We start from the raw sequence: 10,933 nt of genomic DNA on the forward strand, positions 1-10,933 counted from the left end.
TATTTCTCTTCATTTTTCTCTTCCCCTCCACCCATTTTCATTTGGGGACTCTATCCTTCATGCTGCTTCTGTGAGAGCAAACCTCTGGAAATGTATTGTTCCCCAACTTGACACATCTCCAATATAGCAAATCACTGTTCTCATCTTAGTCTAAGATTGCAGTTCATCTTTAACTAGAAAAATAAGGAAAAAGAAACATTAACAGAAGCACATTTTTAGAGCACATATATTTTTTTTTAATCCTACCTTACCTCAGCCTGACCACAGATGGGCTGGCTGGCACAGCACAAACAGGCACCGTGCCAGCCTCTTTTTTATTGGTCCCACACAAATCGCTTTACTCCATTTCACAGACATCTCTCTGTCTTAATTCTTTCTTTAGACACTTCTCACTTCAGTAACAAGACTTGGTCTTGGACAATAGATCATTTCAGGAAGGGCAAATAACAGTGTCAGTTCCTTGGCACACTGAGACGTTTCTGATCCTAGAACATCCTCTTTCCATTTAAGGTAAGGAGAACTTTTCCCTCACTACACATAGGAAGCTGTATGCATATACATGGCTGGCTGGGAAAGCCAACTGAATTTATTTGTGCAAACTGTTTTTACCTAATGTAACGGAGCACAGAGATACTTGGAATCTATGTCGATTATGCAAATTGCTTATGAATGCCTCTGCAGAGTGTGTGGGCAAGCTATCTTATAAAAAGTTTGGCATTTTGTTTTAATAGTTTCTTCTTTCTTTTCGCTGCAGACTACTTACAGAAACTGGAAGCAGGGAGCCACACCCATCTCATTTTTTCATTGCACACACAAAACCCTTGATTCTTTTTTAAGCTGAAATTTTTCAAAACAAATGGAGTGAAAAGGCTGACTACAAGTAAAATTGAGCAAATTTTAGGTGAAAGTAACAAATATCAAACCCCCAGCTTATTCAGAGAGAAGATTCCCATAGAGTGCACCCTGTGAAGTCTGAACTGCCAAGTGCAGGCATTTGACTTTAATCTGTGAGAAACAGGTAACCATAACAGTTCTATAAATTGAACAAGGATATGATAACTTAAGAGATCGAATAAGATGAATCTGACAACAGTGAGCTCAAGGAGAAGAGGCACTGGGTTAGTGTTCCCATGTTTCACAACAGGGGCCCGCTGGTCTTCCTGATTAGTAGGATTTCTTTAGTAGTACGCCAGGGGCCACTTGCAAAAAGCCTATAATTATATCATGATATTGCCCTCCCTGCCCAACATCTAAGTTGTGCACACTCTGACAACACCCGTTCCCACAGTGAAGTAGGCTAAGAAAAATACACACACCCACATGCATATATATATTCACATTGTATTACACTCATTCTGAAGGTGAGCATTTTATAGCATATAAAATGTATATTAAGTTACATTTCAATGACAAATAGCATCCAGGTTGTCAAATGATTTAATACAAGATGTCCTCATTAATTCAGCTCTGTGAATCTGTGCCCATAGTGTGTCTAAACTCCGGATGTGTTTTTGGCAGCATTATTTATTTAATGCCACTTTCCCAGGTGTCATTATTTCTCCTCCAAAATGGAGCTCCTCAAAAGTGCTTCAAAAATCCTTTACCGTTATCTCCTCTAGTCCATATTCTCATTTAATAACATTTATTTTTTTCTTAGCCATTTCCTTGAGATTTCCCCTCTTCATCTCTGCATATTGAAGAAAGATAACTTTTTCAGCGTGAGCTCTTTGTATACCTGGAAGGCTGAGTGCCTTAGGGGACTGCCTTTAAACACTGAATTAAATAGCAGCAAAACTCAGTCCCTTTCCCCAAATATCTTTCTCTTTAGCCAGCAAAATCTATTAAAATACTCACTGAAAGAGATCATTCCTAAGCATTGGAAACTGAGTCAAGTCAATATACTTGTTTCTAACTCGTGAACCTCTTTGGAGACAATAAGAGACTCTGAATTATGTGGATCTCTGTGATATTTAGTTCCCCTCACAATCTTGCAATCAACATTATACTGAGATTCAGGCATACACCAAATTTTGCTTCAAAAACAACATTTGTTAAAAAAAATAAAGTATGTTTATTTGCATGCAGGCACAGAATCATTGAGTCCATCTCTTCTGTAAACTTGTAGTCCCTGCCTTCCTTTGAATGCTCTGACCACTCCCTCACCTGAAAAGTCCACTCAAAGTTCACCTGACCTCCTTCCAGTGGTAGGAGTCTGTTATCTCCTCCTCTGAAATCAGTGGCAGCACCGCAGTGTCTTGAGTGCCATCTCTAACATGAAGATGGATGGGTTGCACTGGACTTGTATGCCTTCTTTTCACAAAGGTAGCAAGGAATTCAATATTTTGTTGTCGATCCTTATTGGGACATCATTCAGTTTCACCAATTCGCATACATTTTCATCATTTACCAATCTAATTATCAAATACCTCATCTTAACAATAAAACTATTACTGCCATCCCCAGTCTAGGAGAATATGAGGTGTTGATCAAGATACCTTGTCGTAGCCACTCCTTGACTTTGGACCTGTTATGTGATATGACACTGGCTACCACTTTGCAGTATGGGCTCTCAAAGAGGAAAACTGCTCCTAGAGTAGAAGCTTCAGCTATTGAGCCTACACATAATGTCTTTCTGCCACGTCAGAGTGCTTTAAAGTAAATTGTACAAATCATAAGCAGCTAACATACTTGAAAAATACTGGACTGGGTATAAATAGAACTGAAGACTATGGATGAATGTGTTCCAAATGATATGTCTGACCATATTGAATTTATTTATTCTCGTCATTAGTTTCCTTCCTCCCTACCTCCTCCCATTCTCCTTTTCTTCCTTCCTTCTTTCTTTCTTTTTATTCCTCACTCTCCTTTGGTCATTGACTAGGTAATCTTCAACACACTTTCCAGTTCTTATATTATATACCAGGTCACATTGCAAAATATGTGACTCCTTACAGCATGATATGTGGATATTATCATTGCCTTTTTTGCAGATACAAATGAAGATGGAGGCTTACTACAGCCTCAAATAAGATAAACCTGGTAGATATTTTGTGGCCAAGAGCAAGAAAAATCTATTTATTTCTATGACATTCTATTGGAGGCTGATGATTAGATCTTATTAAAAACAAATTTTTTTCAGATGTTTCCTCACAATCTTCTCTCCCTGCTTTTTGGTTTGACTGTGAACTTCAATTCAAATCCAGGACTCATCATGCATGGATTTTAATGACTAGCATTGTGTTTCTGGGTCAAGCTTTCCTGCTTGATTCTTCCCTGAGTCTTCTCAGCCTCTGAGAAATGTAGACTTCAGGTGAATTTGTCTTACAAATTGGTCAGACAAAGCCAGTATCCATGGATCCACCTATCATTCACTCCCAGAAAAGAATAAGTCAATAACTGATGTAAGCTACGTCAAAAAATGCTTCTTGTTAAAAAGTGAAGACATTGATACTCATGGAATCTAATCAGTCTTTAACCATTCCCAGAGACTTCAGAACTCAAAGATTTAATTGGTCCTCTTCTGGAAAAATAGCAACTATAAAAATGGATTTGGACAAAAGATAGATAGATGTCTCACCCCTTTATGCTAAAACTGTCTTCAGCAAACTTCTTGTGAGGACCGTTTTCTACTTACCAAGAACTCTTTATCCTTGATTATGGCATTTCTCGTTCCTTTTGTCCTTCATGCTTTGGGAGATAAAGGCCTTGTTTAAAGAAGGTAGGAGCTGCGAAGTGTCTGCACATTAAACTGAAGATTGTAAATATATTTACCAGTCCAAAGTTTAATTACAATTCCTTTATCTTTCCTTATCATCTATGTTTTCTAAAGAGATAAAGAAGCTACATCATGTATAGCCATAGAAAGGTAGAGTTGTGCTGCAATTGTGTACAATGAATCAAAATGCATTCTGCTGTCATCATACCTAATTAAAATAAGTTAATTAATTTTTTTTAAAAAAGAGACAGGTAAAGAAGAACCCTCAAATCTTTCCTTCAGAGATTACTTTCCGCTGCCTCGCTACCTTCTCCAGGGTTGAAAGTCAGCAATCCCATCAGTCTTTGTTTGTCTTTTCTACCAAAATTAAATGATCCTTCTTTATTCAGGACTAGAGTGAATTTTGTTTATACAATTAGAATGAGCTAAACATTTGAGGAACCAAGTGACAGAAACTGAAGAAAGTTTTACAACTTGTACTGTGTCTCATGCAATGTCCAGAACATATTGAGCTGTTTTCCACCCTATGCTTAATACTGTCTGAACATCAGCCACCTCATCTCTCTGAGCAGACCCAGCTTTCCAGCATTGCTTGTTTTTTTCATTAGGGGTAAACCACCATACTGCACAAGACCATTTCACCAAACAGCTAGCATGTTCTGACCTGTTCTATACCTCCGTGGGGACAAAGAGTCAATGAAAAAAGGAAACATTCATATTCTTCCCTTACTGTTATATTTCTACCTGTGGCCATATCCCCATACCCTTCTTTTCTCTTTTATTTGGTCACTACAATGATAAATTTCCACTCAATTAGTTTATTTCAAAACTAAATTTCTAAAAGAAGGTATTTTAAGCAAGAGATACTTCTGTGTTATTTATTCTCCCACAGAGCATTGCAGACAATCCGGGGAAATAAAGAGCTGCTCAAATGGCCATCAACGATTGATCTCTCCATTGTAGTCAAGAATCCATGAAGGTCTGCTCAAGTGGAGCCTTCCCCAGGGAACTCTCACCACAGTGATGTCTGTGTCTCTCTTTAATTGAATTCATGTCACTTTCTATCTGAAATTTGATCTTCTCTTCCTATCATCACATATTCATATTATTTTCCTTGGATCTTTGTGGCTTTATGCTTTTCACATATGTCTATGTTCTCAATGATATTATACTTTCTAGTATTGCTTTAGAATAACAGAGTGGAGCAGAATGCTTTTCAGTGTCACCAGGTCACCAAGTGTTTCTCCCCATAATGTGCACACATGTAGAATATGTACAATGGGGCTTGTTGAGTTCCCACTGGTGGGAACTGTAGTAGGGGGTCTATGTCATCATTCCTCCAGGACTGTAGGCAAGCACCAGCAGTTACTTTCAGGCCTCTTATTAAAAGAAACATTGAAATTTATAATGAAATTTCTGATATGATGGATAGAGCTAAAGCATAATAGCGTAGTACTAGTTGGTGGCATATCTTTGAGCTGATTCCCTCCTTGTAGATAGCACTATCATTTCAGCTCCGACACCTGCAGGAGAAGATCCCATTTCTAGCATTCTCAGTGGTCCCTGTTCCCTCACTGGGGACCTATCTTTGGTGTTGTGTGAATATGCCCACTGAAAAGAGAAAACTTGGTGTAAAGCCCAAACATGGCATGCACCTTACAATGACTGAAGTCAAGAAACAGCACAAACCACCACTGACCAATTTTTTTCTGGCTTGATACTAGTTATAAAGTAAGTTGCAGATTACTTGTTACTTCATATCTGGAAAGATATATGTCTGTTTCTGGAATTACTCACTCTAGTAACAAGAATGTAAATGTTTGATAAAACTTCTGTTGATGAAAACTATATTTTTATCAACCAGATAAGAAGCTAAAGGGGTTTCTTACATGTTAATTTTTCACTCAAATATAGTTCCAGGTGTCTGAAAAACAAACAGTATATATATATATATATATATATATATATATATATATATATATATATGTATATGTGTGTGTGTGTCACACAGTAGGATCTATAAATATTCACCTTGACAATTGGATCCAAAAGCCCAACAGAATCTTCTATCATAACTTCATTGACTCCCCACACTAATGCCTGATGGGTTCTAGAGGCAAGAAGGCCCTGCATCTCTGTTGTCCACACAATGTCCCATTTGAATCTATTTTCTAGCAGAGTCCAAACTCAAATTTGAAATACATTGCTCCATTTTTAAGTAATGTATAATTCTTCATAAATATCACAGAGCACACATCATACTAAATGAGGTCTTTAACCCTCTTGGATTGGTGGGTGTGGTAAGTAGCCTCTGCAAAAATATGCACAATTCATACTTATCTCCATCTGGGTCAATATACTTTACATATTTCAAAGTGATTTAACAGAAAATGTTCCTATTTAGGGGCAGTTTCACATTAGCTTCTCAGATGGTAATTTGGGATATGAAGAAGTTATATCTTATTTAATGTCCTGCCAATAACAATAATTTCAATCAGGATGTACGCTAGAATCTTTTCAATTTTCAGCTATGATATTCTGCACTGATTGTTAAGTATAGCCTGCTTCACCAATTGCTAACTGTACCTACAATTACCAAGTTTAGAAAATAAAAATGCAGGACATCCGACTAAATTTGAATTTCAGATAAGCATGCAATATTAAGACATATTAAACTAAAAAATGATATTTATCTGAAATCCAAATAAACTGGATGCATTTTATCTGAAAACATTATTTCTATCATCTCTCTGAGTAAATCCCATTTTCCTCATTTCTATAAAGTTGCCTCCTGTAAAATTCTGAACCCATTAAAGGTATGAAAGATTCAGCAAGTGATTTGTACTTTATAAAGTATTAGTCACGTGATATGATTGTCATTATAGCTTAGTTCTCCCATCTGATGATCCAGTCTTTTTTCTATATGGTTCATGTTTAATCTACTTCAAAATGCATTATTTAAGTATTTTAATATTAAGGTATACTTTTTGAAAGAGCTAACGTAGGATTCTATGCTATTGTTTTTTACTGTCATATTAAGGTTGTTTTGGTATCTATGTCCATGAGAACTATTTCTTCTTAATTTCTTCCAGCATTGATGAATTGTCTGCATCTGTTGTGCAAACAATCATGGTAAAACAGTAGGTTCCTACTTGACTTTACTCTCTGAAATATTCTAAGCATATGGTGAAGTGGCAAGAGTATGGGCTCAAGGTGGGAATTTGGTGAAATGGAGAAGAAGCCTCCATTGTAACATTACCCAGTTGGATCTCTGGAGATTTCATTATTAGATTAATCTTAGAATAAGTGCCGAACCAACTGGCTTTCTTCCTATGCCACCAACACATAAGATGACAGAACTTGGAAATATTAAATTTTACATATCTAGAAAAGATGTTTTATTAAGAAGAAAAATTTAAAACTGTTTTTAAATCATAGCTTACCTTTTGAAAGAACTTTATGGCAAGAGAAATAATAGGAAAGATCTCTGAAATAGTAGACTTTAAGATATTAAAACAAAGTTCCAGAGTCAGGACATTTTCCAGATTTCCAAACTGAACAAGACAAAAAGCCTTAACACAAACAATTAATGTCTAGAGGGAAATGAGAATTCAAAGCAATTGGATTATTGCCATGAGGATCCTTTGCATTTTAATAAGCCCTTAGCAGATAGAGCCTTCTTCATAAAATAACACAAAAATGTCTGTTTCAAAAGGAAAAAGGTTGAGTATCTTGACCAGAGACACAAATAATGACTCTATTGAGTCTACGTTTCCCAGGATACACAGATAATCAGCAATTTCCATGATCAGCTATATCAATCCAATTAAAGGTAAATTGAGATGAGAGAAACTCAGGAGACCATTTCATCTGTGGTGTAATCTGGCCTCCATAAGAGCTAGAACCAGATACTGGAACACTCCAGTGCTCTCAAATTTTTTCACCACTAATCCTTCCTGCATGTCAGCTTCATTCTTTCTGATTATAGACTTATAGCATTTCACTAGACTATGGGGGAAAAAACTGCTAAGAACACCAGAGATCTATTCAAGGAAAGAATGACTATTATAACAACAGTTTGAAAAGTCTTTCCTAAATACTCTGATTCATATCTTTTCTAATCAACCATGACTAGCAGATTATTCTAATAGACAATTGTCCTTGGGATAGGATTATGATTATGTAAGAGGGAGAAAAAAATAAAACCTCTGGGAGAAATGTTTTAGTTACTTCTTCACCACTGCAATCAAAAGACCTAACAAGAACAATTTAAGACAAGCAAAAGTTTATTTGGCATTCATGGTTTCAGTGATCTCAGTTCATAGATAGTCATCCCCATTGCTCTGGGCCCTAAGTAAGGCAGAACATCATGGTGGAAGAGTGTGGTAGAGGAAAGCAGCTCAAGTCATGGCACCAGGAGGCAAAGAGAGAGAGAAAGAGCTCCAATCTCCAGAGACAAAATAAATGCCAAAAAGTTATGGCCCTGATGGCCTATCTCTTCCAGCTTCACCCTACCTGCCTGCAGTTACCACCCAGTTAACCCCTATCCAAAGATTAATGCACTGATTATTTTAAGGCTTTCATAGCCCAATGCTTTCACATTTAAGATTCCTTTCATTGTCACAACACATGAGCTTTTGGGAGGACACCTCATATTTAAACCATAACAAGAAATTACAAAGGTGGAGCAAGGGAAGGTATTTCTGCTCACAGAACAAAGGAACAATATGTAAGAAAGCCTTAAGGCAGAGCAGTGTTTAACACTTTTACAAAATGACAATAAGAAGGTCAGTTTTGATACTGATGAAAAATATATTACCTTGATTTACAAAGACGTCAACCCAATCATGCCCAAAGGAAGCCAAGATGAAAATTTTGTGTATTTTTCATCAAGTGTAAAAAGCTTTGATTTAAAAATGTGATAGAATCCAGTGAATCTTTTCACAACATACCTTACAGATCAGAGTTCAGAAGAAATGGAGGACTAAGAGTAGAAGAAAGAAAAAATTGTAGTTGGGGGCAAGGTGAAAGAGGAAGATAGAAATTTTTATAACTCCGTTTGCTATTTTGCCATATCAAGTTTTTTTTTCTTCCTAGGACACTGAATATCACCACATGGAACATCTATATTCAGCTAAGCTTGTGGAGTATGACATTTCCTAATATGTGCCCACCTGTTCCAAGATCAAGAAAACAAATTTAAGTGTATTATTGAGACACTCAATTAATCTGTTATATGAGAAAAAGAAAACTAGTGAGTTTGATATCTTTGTGTAATAAATTTTCCATGAAAATAATTGTATAATAGTCATAAAAAGCCAGAAATTCCGGTAAGAGTTTATTTATCCCATTGCCCAGTTTTTAGCAAAACTTACCAAATTGCTCAATAATTGAGAAGGTTGTCCATTTTAAAAGAATCAGAGATGCTGGGTCAATGATATGAATTAAATGAACTAATGCTAGAGATACTTGTCTTCTCTCTTCTCCTTTATTAATGCTTTTAGACATATAGTTGGCTTGAAACACACTTAGGACATACTCACAAGAGGGGCATCAAAGGACTAAACATACTTCTATGGTACGCAGTGAACACACACCTGATCTGGTGCTGAGCCCATACATTCCCTTTAAACTACAGAAGAAAGGGAAAATCCATCAAAAACTACAGTTATCCTTTCTATAACTGACCAATTTGACACAACCTTTCTTTTTTAATTTATTGACTTAACAGTTAATTTCGATCTTGCAAAAGGTATTAATTTAATCATACAAATTAGTATACAATGAAAGAAATTTATTTATAGGACACCTTTTTTGTACAAAACACAAAATGTTGTAAATTAATAAAATTAACTTAAAATCTGAACAGAATACAGTAGTTTCACTTATGTATAGTGAAGAGCAATTAAAATATATTAAATGGAAAATTCCAAAAATAAACAATTCATAAGCTTTGAAAATTGTGTGCTATCCTGAATTGCATGATAAAATATCACTATTTTATTCCATCCTACCAAAGATATAAATTATTACCTTGCCCATATATCCACACTTTGTAAGATATTTGAAAGAAAGAGACAGAAAAATCACTGTCCACAGTCTTTATTACAGTATGTTGGTATAATTATTTATTTTATTACTGTTGTTGTTATTCTCTTACTGCATTTAATTTATAAATTAAGACTTTGTCTTAGCTACATATGTTTAAAGAAAACATAGTATATTGAGGATTAGTGCTATTCCTGATTTCAGGCATCCACTGAGAGTTTTGAACTCCCATATGCCCTGGTTAGGATAAACTAAGATGTTCTGCTTGAACAAGAGACATAGCAACAATTTAGGGCCTTGAGAAATAAAGAATTTTGTTTCTCACTTGTGTAATAAATAGTCCAGTGTAGGTACTCTTGGAATGTAACATCTCCTCACACTCCACAATTCAGAAACACGGGGACAGTAGCATTGTTGTCTGCTGAAAATGGCTTCATGGGTGGCCATGCTCTAGTTATCTCAAGGAAGAAAGAAAAGAGTATTGGAGAACATCCAAATTTGGGAGGACCAGGTGTGAATTTACTTATGTGGCAATGTTTAGTTGCAAAAAGGGCCGACATGGGCTAGGATTGTGGCTCAGCAGTAGAGTGCTCGCCTAGCACTTGTGAGGCCCTGGGTTCAATCCTTAGCAACACATAAAAATAAATAAACAAAGTAAAGGTATATTTAAAAAAAAAGGGCTGACATATGTGGACCCGATATAACAGCTGAATCTCAGTCCAAATCCATAATTTTGAAGGGAGAACATGGATTTTAGTGGGTATTCATCTACATTATGTGTTTTGAAGCATATTTTTTTAGAAAACTTAGATTCAATACCTACAGATAGCTAAAATTTAAGACCAGCCCTCAGTCTTGATGTGAATCTGAGGAATCTCTTCCAACTAGGCTAACAGACGAGAGCCACAAGGAGGTTATTCTTTGTGAGAGTTGATGTCAACTGCAGCTCTGACCCTGAGGGGCTGTGTGTTCAACTCACAGGGCTGTGATGTAAATTTAATGATGTTTTTTTTTTTCTATTTTATTTTTTTTTATTGTGGGTTGTTCAAAACATTACAAATTTCTTGACATATCATATTACACACTTTGATTCAAGTGGGTTATGAACTCCCACCTTCACCCCATACACGGATTGCAGAATCACATCAGTTACACATCCATTGATTTACA

At 36.1% G+C, this 10,933-nt stretch overlaps 1 long non-coding RNA gene across 1 annotated transcript; it reads left to right on the top strand.

Moving 5' to 3' along the window:
• The first annotated feature begins 394 nt into the window (after positions 1-394).
• LOC125617788 lies at positions 395-9,177 on the top strand. Its single transcript, XR_007348904.1, has 2 exons — positions 395-510; positions 8,813-9,177. It is a non-coding gene; the product is annotated as an uncharacterized LOC125617788 (long non-coding RNA).
• The last annotated feature ends 1,756 nt before the right edge of the window (positions 9,178-10,933 follow it).

This window comes from Marmota marmota, unplaced genomic scaffold (assembly GCF_001458135.2).
Source record: "Marmota marmota marmota unplaced genomic scaffold, marMar, whole genome shotgun sequence".
NCBI classification, from domain to species: Eukaryota; Metazoa; Chordata; class Mammalia; order Rodentia; family Sciuridae; genus Marmota; species Marmota marmota.